The 21,461-nt window shown below is 43.7% G+C and overlaps 1 long non-coding RNA gene across 1 annotated transcript; it reads right to left on the minus strand.

Moving 5' to 3' along the window:
* Positions 1-12,414: 12,414 nt before the first annotated feature.
* LOC132459232 (uncharacterized) lies at positions 12,415-13,644 on the minus strand. The gene is made up of 2 exons (XR_009526165.1): positions 13,487-13,644; positions 12,415-12,931 (listed from the first exon to the last, which is right to left on the minus strand). It is a non-coding gene; the product is annotated as an uncharacterized LOC132459232 (long non-coding RNA).
* Positions 13,645-21,461: the final 7,817 nt, after the last annotated feature.

The following is a 21,461-nucleotide window of genomic DNA, read 5'->3' on the forward strand; positions in this document are numbered from 1 at the left end:
CGTCCGTATTTTCGTTTCCGAATCGCAGAAAAAGGTAACGTTCTTGCTTGCTCCTGTATGAATGGTCCTAGGCTACCTGAGGCTGCACCTGGTAAGTTATGGTACCGGTTTTGGTTACCATGGCGGCGCGCATAGTTCGCGAAGCCCTGTGTCTCACCGGATTTTGCAAAGTAGTGTTAATTTACTTGTTTTTTGTAAGCCTTTTCGCTAAAAACTGTTTAGCGTATACATCGTATAGCCGACAGGAACTTTTGGACATCGGTTCCTGCAATTCCGTCAACTTTACGGACGAATTCGGTCTCATCTCGGAAATAGCCAGGACAGCGGAGCCAACTGACCAACGGAACCGGAGCACCAACGGACGACGGCGGCGTCACAGATGTAAACAGAGAGGGTCGCGCGGAGGTCTGAATGCTAGGCTAAAGCTAGCGCCTCACAGACCATCGCTTCCCAGCATCTTTCTCGCCAATGTCCGATCCCTGGCTAACAAAATGGACGAACTGCGACTGAGGATCACCACAAACAAATGGATTATGGACAGCAACATCATGATTTTCACAGAAACCTAGCTCAACAGCAACGTTCCGGATAGCGCCATCGAGCTAGCAGAATGCTACTCTCTCCGTGCAGACAGAACGAAGGAGTCCGGTAAGACTAGAGGTGGGGGTATGTGTATTTATGTTAACAAAGCTTGGTGCACGGACACTACCACCATTGAGAGTCACTGCTCGGATAACATAGAATATCTGATGCTGAAATGTAGACCTTTCTATCTGCCCAGAGAGTTTACATCCACCATTGTGACTGCAGCCTACATTCCCCCGGACGCTAATGCTGCATTTGCAATGAAAGAACTGCACAATGCAATTAGTAAACAACAGACTCTGACCCCCGAGGCAGCCTTTATTGTTGCGGGTGACTTCAACCACTCCAACCTAAAGTCTGTGAAAATGGATTCCCAAAATTCCGCCAACATGTCTCCTGCCCCACTAGAGGAGACAAGTCATTAGACCATGTTTACACAAACATAGCTGATGCTTACAAAGCCGTCCCCCTCCCCCACCTTGGTCAATCTGACCACCTCTCTTTGTTCCTACTGCCTAAGTACTCCCCACTCATCAGACGGGTGAAACCCACAGTGAGGACAGTCAAGGTTTGGCCAGAGGGAGCAGACTCTGCACTTCAGCAGCGCTTTGGTAGCACTGTCTGGAGGGATTTTGCCCCTCAGGCCACCATCGACTCCCACACGGACATTGATATATACGCATCCTCTGTTCTGAAACGTATGAACTCTGAAATCAACAGTGTCACCACCCTCAAACGGATTACCACATTCCCTAACCAGAAGCCATGGATGAACAGAGAGGTCCGACTCCTATTGAAGGCACGTGACATCGCCTTCAGTTCAGGTGATGCTCGGGCCTATAGCTCATCCAGGGCTAACCTGAAGAGGGGCATCAAAGCGGCCAGGCACTGCTACAAGCTGAGGATCGAGGAGCACTTTAAGAGCAACTCTGACACCCAACGCATGTGGCAGGGCATCCAGGCCATTACGGATTACAAACCGGCCAACATCTCCCCCCCATCCAGTGACGCCTCCCTTCCTGATGAGCTTAACCACTTTTATGGACGCTTTGATAGGGAAAACAGGGAGCTGGTCATCAAGGCTGTGCTCCCTGCCTGTGCTGTGCTGACTGAGGTCTGGACTGACATTTTCAACCTGTCACTAGCCCAAGCAGTTGTCCCTGTGTGCCTCAAAACCTCCTCCATCGTGCCGGTGCCAAAACACTCCACTGCAGCGAGCCTGAATGACTTCCGCCCAGTTGCACTTACCCCCATCATCTGAAAGTGCTTCGAGAGGCTGGTCCTGGCTCACCTCAAAACCTGCCTGCCACCCACACTGGACCCTTTCCAATTCGCCTACCACCAGAACAGGAGCACAGAGGATGCCATCTCCACGGCACTCCACTCCGCCCTCTCCCACCTTGACAACAACAACACCTATGGCAGAGTGCTGTTTATTGACTTCAGCTCAGCGTTCAACACCATCATCCCCTCCAAACTGATCACCAAGCTTACTGAGCTGGGCATCAACACCTCCCTCTGCACCTGGATACAGGACTTCCTAACCAACAGACCACAGTCTGTCAGGTTGGATAAACACACTTCCTCAAACCTCACCCTGAACACTGGTTTCACAGGGCTGTGTGCTGAGCCCCCTCCTCTACTCCCTCTTCACCTACGACTGCACAACTATACATGGTTCCAATACGATTGTCAAGTTTGCAGACGACACTACGGTGATTGGTCTCATCAGCAACAACGATGAGACGGCCTATAGCAGAGGTCACTAAATGGCGGAAAGGGCTCGCTAGAGAGACTCTTTAATAGGTGAATGGAGAGAAAGAGAAAGGATCGAAAGCAAGAGCTAGCAAGAGGAGAGATAACAGCATGTCGTGCTCAAAGATAAGAAAAGTAGACTCCGAAAATCGAGCTTTCAAGGATGAATTTACAGAGCAATATGTCTTCATTCTTCCCGCTGCGAGTAGTAAACCAGTCTGTCTCATATGTTCCGAGACCGTGGCGATCATAAAAGGTGGCAATGTGAAGCGCCACTACGAAACCAAGTATTTTGAGCAAACATACCCACTGAAGTCAGAGGTGAGGGCACGGAAAATAAACGAACTCAGATCCCAGCATACACTTCTGGTATGTTGTCTGGTGTATGTCTGGTGTATGTTCGATTTTTCCACAAAGAGACGAAAGAATTCTGTGAGGACCTCTTGGGTGTAACATCACTTGAGACACATACAAGAGGAGAGGACATTTACAAGGCCATAAAGGAGATGCTGAGAAAGAGGGGGATAGATTTGAAACAAGTGGTCTCAATCACCACAGATGGAGCACCTGCCATGGTAGGAAGAGAGAGGAGCTGTGGCACGGATGAAAGAGGACAACCCTGATCTCATAGCTTACCACTGTGTAACCGGTACCTGGTGTCTTTTAATGAACAATGTTACTAGTTTACAATCAATAATCAATATATGGGCTAGACTACCAGAAGATTCTAAGGTTCGTTAAGGAGAGATATGGTAACTGTCTGCACCAGAAATGACACACTGAAACAAGAGATATATATTTCAAAGGTAAGAGAATTTTCAAAGCTGTTCTTTTTCTCTCTTACCTTTTGGTTTTATTTATTTAAGTAGTAAAAATGATAAACGGAACAATTATACCTAAATTGATTTAAAATAAAATGTGGAAAAGATTAAAATGATCACAAATACCTTTCTTATTTACACTCTTATTTTAGGTCACCAAAAGAGTCAACCCTTTCAAATAAAACTTAACCAGGTTTCAAAATACCTCTGAATACTTAAAACATCCCTAAATAACACATTTCAATTACACTAATAAAACACAGTACAAATATTAGATCAGCCTATTTACAATATCTAAATAATTCAGTCTCTTGTCCCTACACTGCTGCAGAAACAATTAGAATTTGCCTTATTGTTCGTGGTCCAATAGGATCGCTCTGATGGGGTAGCTCGCCAGTCTGCACACCGCTGCGGGACCATAGGGAGGGCGAGCAGGATACAGACGTTCCAGGGTTCAATATCTTTTTTCGATCCACACAAAAACCCGGCCTTGACAACAAAGCCAAAAGACTCATTAGTAGTCTGTCTATCTTATACATTTCAATTAATTTTCTATAAATATCATATTCTAGGTAACAACACAGTGTAAAACATAAATGATTGACACTTAACTCTAAATAAACCACTTAAAAAAAACATTTAAATTGTATTTTCTTTCTGTAGTTAATATACTCAGCAAGCTATAGATCACTGGAAGAATTTATCATTTCAAAACTAGCACCATTAACTCACAGCTTTACATATTCCTTTTCACCATAAAGCAATTAACACAGCTAGCAACATCACTAACCCATCAACAGACCGCAACATCAACAGTGAAGAAAATGCATAACCTAACGTCAAAACTACAATCTGCCCACAGCCCCAGCAACGGGCCTCACATCCCCTCCCCCACATCAGTCACGGCACGCCAAGTGCAGCGACACCACGCGCCCACTAGGCAGTTAGCAAGCAGCATTAGCTGCGGCCAGTTAGCGGCTTATAACGTTCTTTTCTCACCCAAAAACACAATTCAAATCCAAATGTTTACCCGAGGAGACTCACCAAGGGTTTCGATTTACTGCACAGGCTTTTCGGGACTTTTAGTGGCGGGGGAATCTCTGTTCTTTAGGTTACTATTAAAAAAGGGGTAGTCTATCGTCGAATCTCATCTGTGGCTCGTCCCGAAAAGGACGAATCTGCGTAACTGCTATCTGCTGACGCTAAAAAGAGGCGGGTCTAATTTCTGATTGGCTAACTAAGCCAAACCAGTTGACTTTGTTGAGTTACAGGTGGTTTAACAATTCACACCATACTATTTAGATTCAATAATTTAAATGCATTCATTTGCAATATTTTCCCAATATACATCTTTATCTCATTCTGTGGCACTATTTAGAACGACAATACACAAGCCATGTATTTCTTACTGGTTAGTAACAAACTTTTAAAAGGGGTTGTGATTTAAATCGAATTAAATGAAACGGTGTCATGTAACCCTGGGTTACATCCTCCCCTCCTGAACTTATGCACGTCCCGTTGCATCTAAGTGTGTGACTGGTCACTTAAAGTGGGATTCTCGGGCAAGCTGAAATGGGGACTGATAGCCGAATTAGGGCCATTTAATGAGGCAGTGAAGGCTACACTAAGGCTCTGCAACAGTGTCTGGATGACTAGAGTAAGAGGATTCCTAAGCTCACGATAGTGTAGTCTGTCTGGCTGTGCTGGGTTCGACCTGAGGGAATGTCCGGCAGTGCCATTCACTTCATTGGGCTGATCATTCTTCCTTTCAATGTTGCTTGGAGGGGTTTCAGCGTCACACTCAGTCACATGAACAGGCAGAGTTATTTTTACTTTGTTTGAAGCAAATTCTGGAAGTTTGGGAGATTCTTGAATCACAGTTCTCTGTTCAGACACTCCCTCAGAAACTTCAGGTGAACCTTCACTTGCAGGTTTGGCTTTAGGTGAGTTCTCTTTTTCAGGTTCCACTTCACGTAGGTTCTCTCTTTCAGGTTCCACTTCAAGTAAGTGGTCTCGTGCAGGTTCAACTGGAACAGGGTGCATCTCGACTGGCACAACTACATTGTGCGGCGTCTCATGGGTTGATTTCCTCTCTACCAACTGCACTGGTCCTGTGTTTGACAGGATCCTTGTTTCAAACTCCACTCTCATTCTGGTAGTGTCGTGATGCACTGCCTCATTCTCTAAATCCGAGAAATATGTTGTATCCACAGGGTCTTCAGCATTTTGGATGTCAATGCTTCTCCGTGTTCGAGGCCTGCTGACTGCTTTTGGTGTAACTGGTTCATCAGGCATGGACACAGGTAAGAAACCACAGGGTAACAACAAGTCACGGTGCAAGGTCCGGAGAGGCCCATCTTTGTTCTCTGGTCGGACTGTGTACACAGGGAGGTCACCAGCTCGTTTGACCACTACATGCACGTCAGACTCCCATCTGTCGGCTAACTTGTGTTTCCCTCTTATCCTTACGTTTCGCACCAGAACGCGGTCGCCAGTTTCAAGCGTTGAATCGACGACTCTTTTGTCAAATCTCAGTTTGTTACGGTCTGCTATCTTTAAGGCGTTCTTGGTGGCAACTTTGTAGCTTTCCTCCAACCGACTTCTTAGATCGTGCACGTATTGGGAATGTGACTTGGGTGGCTTGATGGCTGGTAGCCCAAAAGCTAGGTCGACTGGTAGACGAGGTTGTCTCCCGAACATGAGTTCATATGGGGAGAATCCAGTCACATCGTTCTTTGTGCAATTGTATGCATGTACCAACGGCTTCACAAAATCCTTCCAGTGTGACTTGTTCTTGTTTTCCAGCGTGCTTAACATCTGGAGGAGTGTCCTATTGAAACGCTCCAATGGGTTTCCTCTTGGATGGTATGGCGTTGTTCTTGTCTTATGAATACCTGCGAGGCGGCACAGTTCTTTGATCGTGTGTGACTCAAAATCTTGCCCTTGATCGCTGTGGAGTCTTTCAGGGAAACCATAGTGAACCAGGAAGTTATCCCATAGGCACTTGGCTACTGTTTGAGCTTTTTGATTTGGAGTAGGGACTGCAACGGCGTACTTGGTGAAATGGTCTGTGATCACAAGAATGTCTTTGGTGTTGCTTTGGTCTGGTTCCAAGGAAAGGAAATCCATGCAGACCAGTTCCAAGGGTCTACTGGTTCTGATGTTCACTAGGGGGGCAGCTTTTTCTTGGGGTGTTTTCCTGCGAACACAGCGTTCACACGTCTTTATCTTTTCCTCCACATCCATGGACATTCTTGGCCAATAGAACCTGGATCTTACGAGGTCGATGGTTCGCTCTATACCTAAATGGCCTAAGTCATCGTGTAGACTTTTTAACACTGTAGCCCTTAGATCTTTAGGGAGTGCCAGTTGATATATTATATCCCCTTGGTCTTGTCTTCTCCTGTATAGTACTCCATTTCTCATCTCCAACCTGTTCCATTCTCGTAACCAGAGACCAATGTCAGGAAGTTCTCTTCTTAGGTTAGGAGAAGGCTTCTCTTTGGACTGCAGGTGCTCTATGACTGCCCTAAGGTCTGGGTCTGTCCATTGCTGCTCCATCAAGTCATCTTCAGACAGGTGAGGGATTAGAGGGAGGCCGTGGTCATTCTCCGTCAGGAAACCATTTGGTAGAGCATCAGAGTGGAGAGCAAGGGATTCAACTAAGGTTACAGATGGGAGTGAGAATCGGGTGGCACTCAACGCTTTTGGAAGAACCACCTCTGTATGTTCTGGATCTGTCAGATGGTGAAGTGTAAACTGCTTGATTCTCTCCCTTTCTTTCTGTGACATTAGGTCATCTGTGAGCTCACCATGAGGGCGTCGAGAAAGTCCATCTGCATCTTGATTCTGTTTGCCTGCTCTGTACTGGAGCTTAAACGAGTAGGTTGACAGATTTGACAGCCACCTGTAGCTTATGGCGTCCAGTTTGGCCGATGTCAAGATGTAAGTAAGGGGGTTACTGTCTGTTATAACTGTGAACTCTGTCCCATACAAGTAGTCGCTGAATTTTGCAGTGACAGCCCATTTAAGGGCTAGGAATTCAAGCTTGTGAGCAGGATATTTGGCTTCGCTCTTGGTGAGCCCTCTACTTGCAAAGGCTATGGCTCTTTTCCTCCCATCTTGCTCTTGATACAATGCAGCGCCCAGACCAGTGGTACTGGCGTCTGTATGCAATATGTAGGGGGTTTTAGGGTCTGCGAAACCTAAAACAGGAGCAGAGATGAGCTTTTCAGTCAGGGTCTCGAATGCTTGTTGACAGGACACTGTCCATCTTTCCCCGAAAGACTCTTTTGGATGGAAGTACGGACCGCTCTTCTCCTTTACTTTGCTGCTGCTACTGCTTTTCCGGAGAGGGGGGTACCCTGAGGTGAGATCATTTAGAGGTTTAGTGATCTTTGAGTAGTCTTGAATAAACCTTCGGTAGTATCCAGAGAATCCAAGAAAGGATCTTAACTCTTTGAGGTTCTTGGGCCTTGGCCAGGTTTTTAAGGCTTCAATCTTCCCTGGATCTGTCTCAACTCCATTTTGTGACACAATGTGGCCCAGATATTTGACAGACGTTTGGAAAAACTTGCATTTTTCTGGAGACAGTTTCAGTCCATACTCTTTCAGACGTTCAAGAACTTGTCGCAGCCGGATTTCATGCTCCTCTAGAGTGTTCGAGAAGACTATGACGTCGTCAATGAAGACCAACACTTCCTTCCTGTTGAGATCACCCATACACCTCTCCATTAGTGTTTGGAATGAGCTGGGCGCATTTGTTATCCCTTGTGGCATTCGGTTGAACTCCCAGAATCCGAGAGGGCACACGAATGCCGTTTTCTGCTTGTCAGCCTCTTCCATCTCGATCTGGTAATAGCCCGACTTCAGGTCAAGGACTGAGAACCACTTTGAGCCAGTCATTACTGAGAAAACTTCTTCCAGATTGGGCAATGCGTATGCGTCTTTTATTGTCTGGGAGTTGAGCTTCCTGAAGTCAATGCACAGGCGTACTGAGTTGTTCTTCTTTCGAACTACCACTATGGGTGATGCAAAGGGGGATTCTGATTCGCGGATGATGCCGGCTGTTAGCAATTCTTGAAGGTGCTTTCGCACTGCATCCACATCCTGCGGGTGAATTGGTCTGGCTCTATGTTTGAAAGGAGTCTCATCACTTAATTTGATGTGATGCTTCACTTTATCTGTATAACCAAAGTCAAGATCATTTTGAGCAAAGACTTCAGGCATGGAGTTCAACAGCGATGTAACTTTGTCTTTCCATTCAGGTGATACAGGAGAGTCACCAAAATCAAACTCCATCTTGGAGTGGGCAGATTCCGAATTGCTTTGATAGGAATTACTTGGGCTCGTGTTTTGCTCTTTTGCTATTATTTGTTGGATAGCATGGACCTCAGCTAGCACAGTCTTTGGAGGAATCACTATGTCATTCTTTGTCTCGTTCTTTATCAGGACTGGTAGGTGAAAGGATCGTTTAGCAAGTAGGGTGTGTAAGCAGCTAGCCACCAGCAAGCCATTGGGCAGCGAGGACTGTGTAGGTGGTTCCACGGTGACCCATTTTTCTGTGTGAGCTCTGTTCACATGGATTAGCCCATCTAGGACCACTGTGCAGCCTGCTGGAACGATTTCAGGTGTGTTTCCCATTACTGTCACCCATCCAATGGCATCAGTACTTGCTTGCTTCTGTCTCACTTCAAGAATCTTTATAACAGCTTTGTAACCATCAAGTGCTGACTGAGGGCAGCCAATGTTCTTCTCAGTATAGCTTGAGTAGAGGACATCTAGTGAATTGGTACCAATGAGGATCTGGGGCATGTTAGTCATATCTGGAACCACTAGCGCCAATGTTGGCACTTCAGTTTCAGTACCTAGAAACTCTTTGGGGAAGGTCAGACTCAGCTCTACATATCCAAGGTAAGGCACAGCTTGTCCATTTGCTCCTTCAACCTCCAGCAGGTCATTCAGCGGTTTCATTCGATAGTTTGATAATTGCTTTTGGTAGAATGACAGGGGGATTGTGGTGACTTGAGATCCGGTGTCTATCAGACAATTTACTTCCTTTCCTCCAATAATAATCTGAGCTGTGCACTTTGTTCCCACAAGCCCCTTTGGCAGTTCGATGAATGATGGTTCATGTTGACAGGTACCTGCATTTGTCTGAGGTACCTGTCAACTGGAGACTCGTACAGGTCCATAGCCTTCAGCTACAGGGTGGGGTTCTGCACTGTGGCGAGGATTGTGAGGAGTGTGTGTGAGGCCATATGGCAGTGTATGGTCTCCACATACATGCCTGTGCCAGGGGCAGAGGACTGGATGAAGATAGCGGGGGACTACGAGAAGCTGGCGGACTTCCCCAACTGCCTCGGCGCCATAGACGGCAAACATGTGGTTATTATTGTGGTGGCTAGTGTTTACATGTGGTCGATAGTGTTTAAATGTGGTCGATAGTGTGTAGGTGTGGGCGAGAGTGTTTAAATGTGGTCGATGGTGTTTGGATGTGGTCGATAGTGTTTAAATGTGGTCGATAGGGTTTACATGTTTAAATGTGGTCGATTGTGTTTAATTGTGGTCGATAGTGTTTAATTGTGGTCGATAGGGTTTACATGTTTAAATGTGGTTGATAGTGTTTATATATGGTCGATAGGGTTTACATGTGGTCGATAGGGTTTACATGTGGTCCATAGTGTTTAAATGTGGGTGATAGTGTTTAAATATGGTCGATAGTGTTTAAATGTGGTCGATAGTGTTTACATGTGGTCGATATTGTTTAAATGTGATCGACAGTGTTTAAATATGGTCGATAGTGTTTAAATATGTTCTTTTCCCTCACTCTCCACCTCATCCCTAACTCTCCACCTCAAGCTGGTGTGTAGTGAGCGTTCTGGCACCGATTGGCTGCCGTGCATCACCCAAGTGGGTGCTACATATTGGTGGTGGTTAGTGAGGTCCCCCCTTCACTTTAGGCGTCTTTGAGTGTTATTAATTATTATTATTATTCATGTTTAACCTCTGTTTTCCTTTTATTCCTAGTCTGTTTTACATAGTTTTGAATGATGACTATATGCTCTGTAAGGTGACCTTGGGTGTCTTGAAAGGCGCCTCTAAATTAAATGTATTATTATTATTATTATTATGTTGAGCAGAGTTGTTAGTGACTTTTTCAATTTTCTTTGGGCGCTTTTCTCTCCTGAAAGTCTGTTTGCCCTTCAACAGCGACTTTCAGCAGTTTAACTGATCCCACTTGAGTTGCTTGTCTTTACACTGATGCCTCTTTTCTTCAACGAGGGCAGTATTTGGTTCACGTTCACAGCTTGGTGCAATATGCCCATCTTCACCACAACGGAAACAGTACCAAGGGCGAGGGCGGTTTGATGCCAGTCCACTAATACTGCGCTGCTCTGCTGTTCTCTGGTATGTGTTTTTGGTCATGTGAGGGCTCTGCACTCCACGCGTGGGGATTTGACTTTGGAGCTCAGCGATCTGTCTCTTTAAAGTAGTCATTTCAACTTCGGGACTGTCGATTTCACCTTTTTGAGGAGTTATGTTCATTGATGCGACTTGAGCTTTGATTTCTTTGACTTGTCTCTTTAATTCATTGATCTCCGCTGATTCAGGATAGCTTGTCTTGTTCTTTGGTTGAGGAGGTGATTTCAGAGTAGAAACTTGGGATTGAAGATCCACAATTTGTCTTTTTAATGCATCAGTCTCAGCGACCGCAGCATCAGAGTATTCACTGGAGTTAACAGCTTGGCGGTGTGTTGCAGCTCGTGGCTTGAATGGCACAGGAACTTGCTTTTGTAGACCAAGGTGTCTCCTCATCCGATCTTCCTTTGAGGCGTGTCTGTCCTCCTCCATCCTGATAAGGAACACAAGCTCGGCGAAAGGAGGAGGTTGTGTTTTTTTCAGTTCCAATTGAAGGTCTTTAATCAAATCATGGTTCCAACAGCCTCTGCAGAATTGTTTCAGAAGGCTGCGATTCCTTTCCCCTTCTGCAATGCCACTTCTTCTGATTGCTGTACTCAGGATAACTTGCAATCTGTGTAGGTAGCTTGATGGCTTCTCACCATCGTTCTGCAGAGTGCTCATGAACTTGGCAACCAGGTCGTCTCCATCTTCCACTGAGCCGTAGACTGAGTCGAGGAGCTCAAGATACTCTGAGGGTGAGGCGTGAGGAGTGAGCTGCCTGATAACATCTGTGGCCGGAGGCAGTAAACTGCGTAATATTTTCTGTGTTCTGTGTAAGTCAGAGATGGATGGATCAGTCATCAAAAATTCAACACTTGCACGCCAGGTATCATAGTCTGGTTCACTGTTTGGACGTGGGCTTTTCCCTGAGAAGACTCGAAGGTGGAATGAGACTTTCTGGTGTGACGTGGCAACATCGTTCTTTACAACGTGTTCAACAATCATCTTTTGGACATTGGGGGGGATTACATCACTCACAGTGAAAACTGGGTGGGTCTTGGCAGCAGCATCTCCTCCTGCTAAGTTGAGGTGTGCAGTGTTCATTTCTGGTCCCTTGGCTGGGTTTTTAGGATCTGGGTTCCACAAGGGAGAAGCCTGTGGTGAAAGTGCAGGGGAGCTTGTCTCTCCCTGTGTGATCATCTTCTTAAGCTCCTCCTGGAGCATATCTTGAAAAGATCTCCCACTAGCTCTAGCAATGTTTTGCAAAGCTTCAAGATATCCCTCGGTGGCGCTACTGCTGGCATCAAGTGTGGTGACACTTTCTAGAGCCTGCACTGTGAGCATGACTTCTGCGTCATGGGGGATCTTGTACATTAAGGGCAGTAGAGGTCTTAATGTTAGCATGGCAGAGTTCTCTTGAAACTCAATTATCACATGGTGATGGAATTTAGAGGTTGGATCATCAATAACTAAGTGGCGATTTATGGGGCCATGAGTCTCTAAATCTTCTTGAACTTTTTTATCTAAGTCAGTATTTGTGATGCCACTAATAATGACTGAGTGTGGGACATTTACTTTTTCAGTGTTCACTATTTCCATTTTAAGTTTTGAAAATAAAACAGTTTTTTTTTCTTTTAGTGTGTGGTCACTCTTGGTGCAAACACGATATCTCTCCTGGCTAGCTCGCCAAAGTTTATGTAACCGGTACCTGGTGTCTTTTAATGAACAATGTTACTAGTTTACAATCAATAATCAATATATGGGCTAGACTACCAGAAGATTCTAAGGTTCGTTAAGGAGAGATATGGTAACTGTCTGCACCAGAAATGACACACTGAAACAAGAGATATATATTTCAAAGGTAAGAGAATTTTCAAAGCTGTTCTTTTTCTCTCTTACCTTTTGGTTTTATTTATTTAAGTAGTAAAAATGATAAACGGAACAATTATACCTAAATTGATTTAAAATAAAATGTGGAAAAGATTAAAATGATCGCAAATACCTTTCTTATTTACACTCTTATTTTAGGTCACCAAAAGAGTCAACCCTTTCAAATAAAACTTAACCAGGTTTCAAAATACCTCTGAATACTTAAAACATCCCTAAATAACACATTTCAATTACACTAATAAAACACAGTAAAAATATTAGATCAGCCTATTTACAATATCTAAATAATTCAGTCTCTTGTCCCTACACTGCTGCAGAAACAATTAGAATTTGCCTTATTGTTCGTGGTCCAATAGGATCGCTCTGATGGGGTAGCTCGCCAGTCTGCACACCGCTGCGGGACCATAGGGAGGGCGAGCAGGATACAGACGTTCCAGGGTTCAATATCTTTTTTCGATCCACACAAAAAACCCGGCCTTGACAACAAAGCCAAAAGACTCATTAGTAGTCTGTCTATCTTATACATTTCAATTAATTTTCTATAAATATCATATTCTAGGTAACAACACAGTGTAAAACATAAATGATTGACACTTAACTCTAAATAAACCACTTCAAAAAAACATTTAAATTGTATTTTCTTTCTGTAGTTAATATACTCAGCAAGCTATAGATCACTGGAAGAATTTATCATTTCAAAACTAGCACCATTAACTCACAGCTTTACATATTCCTTTTCACCATAAAGCAATTAACACAGCTAGCAACATCACTAACCCATCAACAGACCGCAACATCAACAGTGAAGAAAATGCATAACCTAACGTCAAAACTACAATCTGCCCACAGCCCCAGCAACGGGCCTCACATCCCCTCCCCCACATCAGTCACGGCACGCCAAGTGCAGCGACACCACGCGCCCACTAGGCAGTTAGCAAGCAGCATTAGCTGCGGCCAGTTAGCGGCTTATAACGTTCTTTTCTCACCCAAAAACACAATTCAAATCCAAATGTTTACCCGAGGAGACTCACCAAGGGTTTCGATTTACTGCACAGGCTTTTCGGGACTTTTAGTGGCGGGGGAATCTCTGTTCTTTAGGTTACTATTAAAAAAGGGGTAGTCTATCGTCGAATCTCATCTGTGGCTCGTCCCGAAAAGGACGAATCTGCGTAACTGCTATCTGCTGACGCTAAAAAGAGGTGTTGGGAAAAACGGTCTGTCTAGCTACTGGACCAGATAAAATGAGACGGAGAGGTAATAAAGTCTATCGGCACGAGGACCTTGGATTTATTAAGTAAAGTGGCAACGGTTATACAGAGTCATAAAGCGTGAGAAATCGAATATGTCTAAGTCCCTAATCAGCGCTGATGGTTCGTCTGGAGCTTCGCCTCCGTGGAAGGTCTGCTTCAGAAGAAGGTGAAGAGTCCCTGTGTGATGCAGTCTTATGCTGTATCCTCCTCTCGATGAGGTGTGTGCGTTTGAGGTGTGTGCGGTTCTGTGTGTTTTGGCTCCCAGGCCCTGAGAGAGCTCCGTAACGGGGAGAGTTCCTCGTGTCTCGGTGTGATAAATTAAAACGGGGGAGTGCCCCCCGAAGTGTCTCGTGTCACGTGTGTGATAATTTAATGTGGCTCTCAGGCCCCTGGTGTGGGCAGAGGTATCTCTTGGTTCCTCCTAACGGGGAAGAGCTCTCAAAATGTCTCCTGTGTGATAAATTAATGTGGCTCTCCCGTTCTGGAGATGATACTGGTGCATTGTCTGAGTGTCCACCATCTGCCTGCCTGGGAGATGGGGCCTTCAGCTCCGGCCTTGACCTGACTATATATTATCATGTTTGTGTTATGTGTTCGTTGGGTTTAGAGCAAGAGTCGACTATATATTAATGTGCCTGCCATGTGATGTGCTCATCAGGTTATTTTTCCCAACAGAGGCGGGTCTAATTTCTGATTGGCTAACTAAGCCAAACCAGTTGCCATGCGACTTTGTTGAGTTACAGGTGGTTTAACAATTCACACCACTATTTAGATTCAATAATTTAAATGCATTCATTTGCAATATTTTCCCAATATACATCTTTATCTCATTCTGTGGCACTATTTAGAACGACAATACACAAGCCATGTATTTCTTACTGGTTAGTAACAAACTTTTAAAAGGGGTTGTGATTTAAATCGAATTAAATGAAACGGTGTCATGTAACCCTGGGTTACAACTGCATCATCCATCAATCTGTTCTGTGCGCTCATCTGTCAGAAGAGAATGCTGAAGTGATGAATACAATGATGAAACTCATCAACTTCCTCTGAGCATCCTCATCCCATCAACATCGCCTGCTGAGAGAATTCCTGAAAGAAGTTGATGCAAATGCTGACGACTTACTACTGCACAACAACGTAAGATGGCTCAGCAAAGGCAGGGTGTTGGAATGCTTTTGGTCCATTCATAAAGAAATAGCCGCTTTTCTAGTGCAGCTCAAGAGTCAGAAGGCAACACAGTTTTTACTTTTTTTGCAAGATGAGAGCAAAATGGATATTGTTACTTTTTTGGTAGACATCACATCACACCTTAATGAACTAAATTTAAAGCTACAGGGCAAGAAGAACTCTGTTTGTGATTTGATGACAGCTGTCCGCTCCTTCCAGAGGAAACTGGAAGTGTTCAAGGAAGATCTTCAAGGAGACTGTGAACACTTCCCAAACGTCCAGGAACAGATTCAGGGAGAGAGAGATGTTTCTCCTCATGTTGACTTCATGGACAAGCTGATTGGAAACTTCAAAAGACGCTTTGACAGCTTCAGCCTGGGACAGCAGCTCCTCCTGCTCATTCAGAATCCATTCCTCATCACAGATGTCAGAGGATTTTCAAAGGAGGTGACACAGACCTTCACTTGGGCACATGCTGGATCTCTCCAGGTGGAACTGATTGATCTGCAAGCAAATGTTGCAGAGCATTTTGGGGTAACTGACCATGCCACGTTCTGGCTACAGACAGTGCCTGAGACTGTTTTCCCTGGTCTAACGAAAGTAGCACTGTACACCTTCACCATGTTTGGCTCCACGTATAGCTGTGAGACAGCTTTCTCCACTATGAACATAATAAAAAATAAGTACCGTTCTAGACTCACCAATGATCACCTACAAATGTGCATGAGAATGGCACTGACTCCATTCCAGCCAAGGTTCAAGTTACTGGCAGGGCAAGCAAAAGCCCATTTCTCTCACTAAAAATATGTGAGATGGAGAAGTGGGAGAGAGTGGGAAAGATGGTCAATAAACCTGTGTTATAATGTTCATATTTGTTCAAAAATCAAAGCACTTTGTTTAAAAAACAGACACTTCTAAGTTATTTTTTTAACACAATTTGTGATACAGGCCTACTGTTTTTCATGATTAGGCAGCTTATTTATTTTTGTTCATGTTTAATGTGTCTGTATTGAAAATGTGCAATAAATATTGTTGACATTTTATTTAAATGTACTATTTTGATTATTACATACATACAATAACTACATATACCCCTGAATCATAGCGCAAGTTAGACATTTTAATGGTTCGGACCTTTGCTGGGCGGAAATTTGAGTCACTGGACCTCTTTGAATTCTAATTGGGTACCCCTGGCCTATAGGGAGGAGGTCCAAAACCTAACTGCATGGTGCGCCAACAACAACCTGGCTCTCAACACTAAGAAGACGAAAGAGCTCATCGTGGACTTCAGGAAGTCTAGAGGTGGCACACACACCCCCATCCCTATCAACGGGACGGAGGTTGAGCGTGTCACCAGCTATAGGTTCCTGGGTGTCCACATCTCAGAGGACCTCTCTTGGACCCTCAACACCTCTAAGCTGATCAAGAAGGCTCACCAGCATCTCTTCTTCTTGAGGAAATTAAAAAAGGCCCATCTGTCTCCTCAGATCCTGGTGAACTTCTACCACTGCATCATTGAGAGCAACTGTGTCACAGTATGGTATGGCAACTGCTCTGTCTCTGACCGGAAAGCCCTGCAGAGGGTGGTGAAAACTGCGCAACGCATCATCGGTTCCTCACTCCCCTCCATCGAGGCTGTCCAGAGCAAGCGATGCCTGCGAAAGGCACGCGGCATCTGCAAGGACTGTTCTCACCCCAACCACAGACTGTTCACCCTCCTCCCCTCCAGGAGGCGCTACAGGTCTCTCCGGACCTGGACTAGCAGGTTTAGGGGAAGCTTTTTCCCTGCGGCTGTCACCCTCCTAAACTCTACCCCCCCCCCCTCAGTGTCTGCCCCCCCCCCCCCCCCCCGCGGCCATTCATTGCACTAATCCATGCTAGTTGACTGAACAATTATCCCTCTACTTGAATTTACATATCCCCTGTATCAACACCCATAGTACTCTATTTTATTATACTATATTTATATTTATTTATATTTATATCCATGCTAGTTGACTGAACAATTATCCCTCTACTTGAATTTATATTACTATATTTATATTTACTGCACTTATTGTACCTCTATGCTGCTCTGATACTGTATAATTCATGTACAAACTGCACTTTACTGCTCCTTTGCACTTCCGGTTGTCACAAAACCTCATTTCGTTGTACTCTGCACAATGACAATAAAGTGAATCCATTCCAATCCAATCCAATCTACAGAAAGTTGCGCTGGAGCCCGGGTAAAATCGAACATGGCTTATTGAAGTTGCTCGCTAGACATTCTCTAAAGTGTCGAGATTCAAGCACTTAACTTACCTTAACCGATTGTTCCATACAAATTGTTAGTTAACGATTTAACAACTTCAACATCTGCTATTACAGTCGTTATTTTTTTGTAGGACTTGGGCTACTGACCTTGCACAGAGGGAAAACCATCCACACCACTTGTCATTGATTTCTACGCATTCACTGATCTTTACAGATGGGTTTGTTTTAAGCCATTGAATATAATTGCTCTGCCCTGCAACACATTATAAGCTACACATGTTTGTTAAATGAGAAATATGGTCTGGGTCACATTGAAACAGTAACAGTTGTATAACCGTAATTATACAAACATTATACCAACATTGCAACAGGCCAGTTTATTCAAACATCACACTAACAAGAACACGATAAGAACAGTAACTAATAGTAAATTAAAAAAAAAGAGAAATGATTTAACAACACTGAACATACTGAACAGAGGCAGAGAAAAAGGTCAGAGGAAGAAGACTTGTCCGTTGTCACAGCATCAAGGTCCAACGGTAGAGATCAAGAAAGGAAGAGGCATGAGGAGGAGTACAACAGAACACTGCTCTCTAGGAGATTGTTTACTGATGTAAACTAAGTTGATGCAGTGCTAAAATTATGACTCTAATCCAGGTTTCTATTTCAGGAGAAAGAAATAGCTCATAATTGTTAATAAAAAAAAAGCTTTATCATCGGCACTAGTGAGGATTAAAAAAAACACTCTCTGTAAGTAACATACATATGTAAAACATTTGTGCCAAAGTGCTTAAAGGGGACCTATTATGCTTTTCGACTTTTATGACCTATAAACGTTGTTATAATGATTGATAAGTCATGTTTATACACAAAAAACGATGTAGATTTTCGGGAAACTTCCTCTCATCTGGGCGCTTTCAGCCTTCTCTGTCAACGCTCCGTTTCGTCCTCCTCCGCCCCCTCGCCCCCCTCCTGCCAACCCAACTCCGTTGTGATTGGTTACCTTCCTTGGAGCGCGCGAGCGGGCAGATTTGACCAGGCATATGGGGACGTGGCAGGATTACGTCTACGTAGATGTTTCCCTGAAATGTGAACAAGTGAATCGCAATCGTTGTCCAGAGTGTTTAGCGCTCTGCACAGCCACCCCAGACTGTCAGCAGGGAATACGTCGAAATGCATGTACGTCATTATTTGACACTTTAGTATGGTTAAACATGACTATCAATCATTATAACAACGTTCATAGGTCATAAAAGTAAAAAAAGCATAATAGGTCCCCTTTAAGAAACTGCCGTAAAGCAGGACCTCCTGACAGTATGACAATGTGTGACGTCATCGCATGTTTTTAACGCCTTTTTAGAACAGATACGTGACCTTTAAATATGCAATATTCAGCTGAGTTTATTATCATAGCCCCTCCTTTTGAAATCAACTTTCAAATAACTTGACAAAAAATTACATCGTGAGAAAATTGGATTCTGAGGATAAAACCCCATAAGCTCCCATTAATTCTGGACTCGCCTGCGAGCGCCCCGCGTGGACAGAGATTATTACTGCAACCAGTCCAGAAAACCGGAACTAACCAGCGAGTGCCCATTCTCCTCATATTAGACATTCTCTGATGTTTCGGTCTGCAGCGGAAGTGCGTGTGGGTGGATGTCTAATTTTTATTAATCATCTGGCATGCGATGAGCTTCAGAACGCAAACTTCAGGGCACTGATTGAAGGTCAGAATTATATGAGCTCCGGATGGATTGGCCAGATACTACACGCCATCGCAGATCAGCTCATCAGGTTAAAATGTGTCGTGAGGTTTTCACAGGCAGTGAACTCGTACCATAATGTGTCAGTAACCAAACAGAGAGAAGATGGCAAAATTCTTGAATGCGTGTGTGACTGCGTGGCCGGCCGAGGGAAGTGTTGTAGCCATACAGCCAGAGCCGGACATTAACGGAGTACATTTACTTGAGTACAGTACATAAGTACAATTTTGAGGGATCTGTACTTTACTCAAGTATCTTTTTTTGGGAGTACTCATGACTTTACTCAAGTAAATTTGAGAGGCAAATATTTTACTCTTTACTCCGCTACATTTCTATCCATTACCGTGAGTACCCGTTACTTATTCTAAAAAATAAAAAATAAAAGGAGAAAATAAAAAATCTCGGAAACCCTCAATTTGTTGTTTCCCTCTCAAACGTGATTGGATTGTGCAGGCGCCACTGATTAGGACAGAGACAAATGTTGATTTGATTGATGAAAAAACACATACAACTGTTAGCTGAATATTATTTTCTGATATTAAATATTTATGTAAGCTGAGCAATTGTTTTTATGTTCTTGAGTATACTGTTATGCTGTATACTATTGGGCTATTGCCTTGTTGGCAAGTGAGAAATGTTAATTAAAGCAACATGGTAAAAAGATTCTCCAAGGTATTAACATTTGTCATAACTCCATGTAGGACGTTTCTATACATAAATGTAAGCACTGTGGCAGTAGTAATGCAATATTTAGAAAATGTACTCTTGTACTCTTGATACTTTTTAAGTACTTTTAAAAACAAATACTTCAGTACTTTTACTTAAGTAGACATCTGACTGTAGTACTTTTACTTGAGTAAAATTTAGCTTTACTTTTACTCAAGTAAGGAAGCTGTGTACTCTGTCCGCCTCTGCATACAGCAGGACTACTGTACAAAATTAAAGATGCAACAGCAAGAGGGTTCCCAGGCCTGGCCTGCACAGAAATAGAATGTTCTTCTCGGCATAATTGAACAGCTCATGTACTAAAAAAAACTAAAGAAAAAGGAGAACATTTCGCATCAGCAACAACCGCCTACGGGCAGGGCCGGATTAACAAATCATAGGCCCCTGGGCACAAATGTCTGAAGGCCCCCCCCCCCCCCCTCATTTAATGAATTTTAAATGAATACCCTATTTAATAATACCATGTATAACTATTTTAAGAGTACAAACATTCATAAAAAATAAAATAAATATATATATATATTTCGTGTGGTGCCCCCCCCACTGGCTGGGAATGGTTGGGGCCCCTGGGCACAGTGCCGTGTGCCCTAATGGTAGATCCGGCCCTGCCTACGGGGACCAACACGCTACTTCCGTAGCAAAACACGGCAAGTCATGGTTTCCAGCAACTCAGCAATGTCGGCGCTGCTTTACTTCCTGTTTCGCCGGATTAGTGTATTCTCCTCATATTAGACATTCTGTGACTAAACCCCCCACCCCTTTCCGTTTCCAGTCTCCGTTTCTGTTTTTCATTCACAAAAGGCCAAAGAAAACACGGCAGAAACTGGCTGTTTCCCAATGTGAAGGCTGCAGCCTTGCTAGGACGCGTCCTTGCTAGTCGCGTCCTATGGAGATGAGACTAGAGTGCTAGCTCGAGTGCTTCCTAGCGTTTGTAACGTTCAGACTTTGGAACGACATGCTAGTGTGGAAGCGCTTCTGCTTTTTAATACTGCGTTTACGCTTGTAAACACATGTGCGCTTATGAATAAAACATGGCAGCAATCAAGTTGATCGATATTTATTTGACTTTTGTCTGTTATGAATGCTGTCATGTCTCCTTCGCATGGAGCCTCTTTGAGGAAGTCACAAAAGCTTTGTTGCGGTTGATCGAATCGTCTTTATTAAAAAAAATATCCATTTTATTTTTATAAAACTATTAAATTGTCTGAGAACTTAATTCATGCATCACATTTTCAGTATGGTTGATTACTATTATGCAGGGGAAAAAAGACAAAGAAAGTGATGATAAACATGTATTTATTTGGATACATTATTTAACTGATCTGATTCATTCATATATATCTACAATCTACCAGTGCTTTGAACACATAAGTATATTATATAAAATACAATTATATAAGTTCATTACAAATTACAAACATTGCAAATGATCGGTGGTGCATTTATTTGACAAAATTTTTGTGGGTCACCCTTAGGTGCACAAAAGCCTCCGTTTGCTGGGCTGACCCTAAAAAAAAAGATTAAACACAAATATAAATAGGTATACATAAATAATGTAATCTTGTGAGCGAGTAAATTTATATTGTTGACAGTGGTGTTTAACGCCAGCTACGTCCATGCAAAATATAGCAACGTATCATTAAGTTGCAAAAACGTTTGAAAGTGGCACAGGGGGGTATACCACGAACCTCGCTGAACATACCCAGGCTTTCTTGGGAAAACCTGGCTCGACAGAGCCGCAACTCGCAATCAGAGTTAAATGGTACCAAGAAGCTCACTTTAGATTAAATTAGTTGAACCAGGTTTTCCGCTTTTTTTTGTGTAATTTTTCTCACCTTTAC

This window comes from Gadus macrocephalus, chromosome 6, assembly GCF_031168955.1.
Source record: "Gadus macrocephalus chromosome 6, ASM3116895v1".
Taxonomy (NCBI): Eukaryota; Metazoa; Chordata; class Actinopteri; order Gadiformes; family Gadidae; genus Gadus; species Gadus macrocephalus.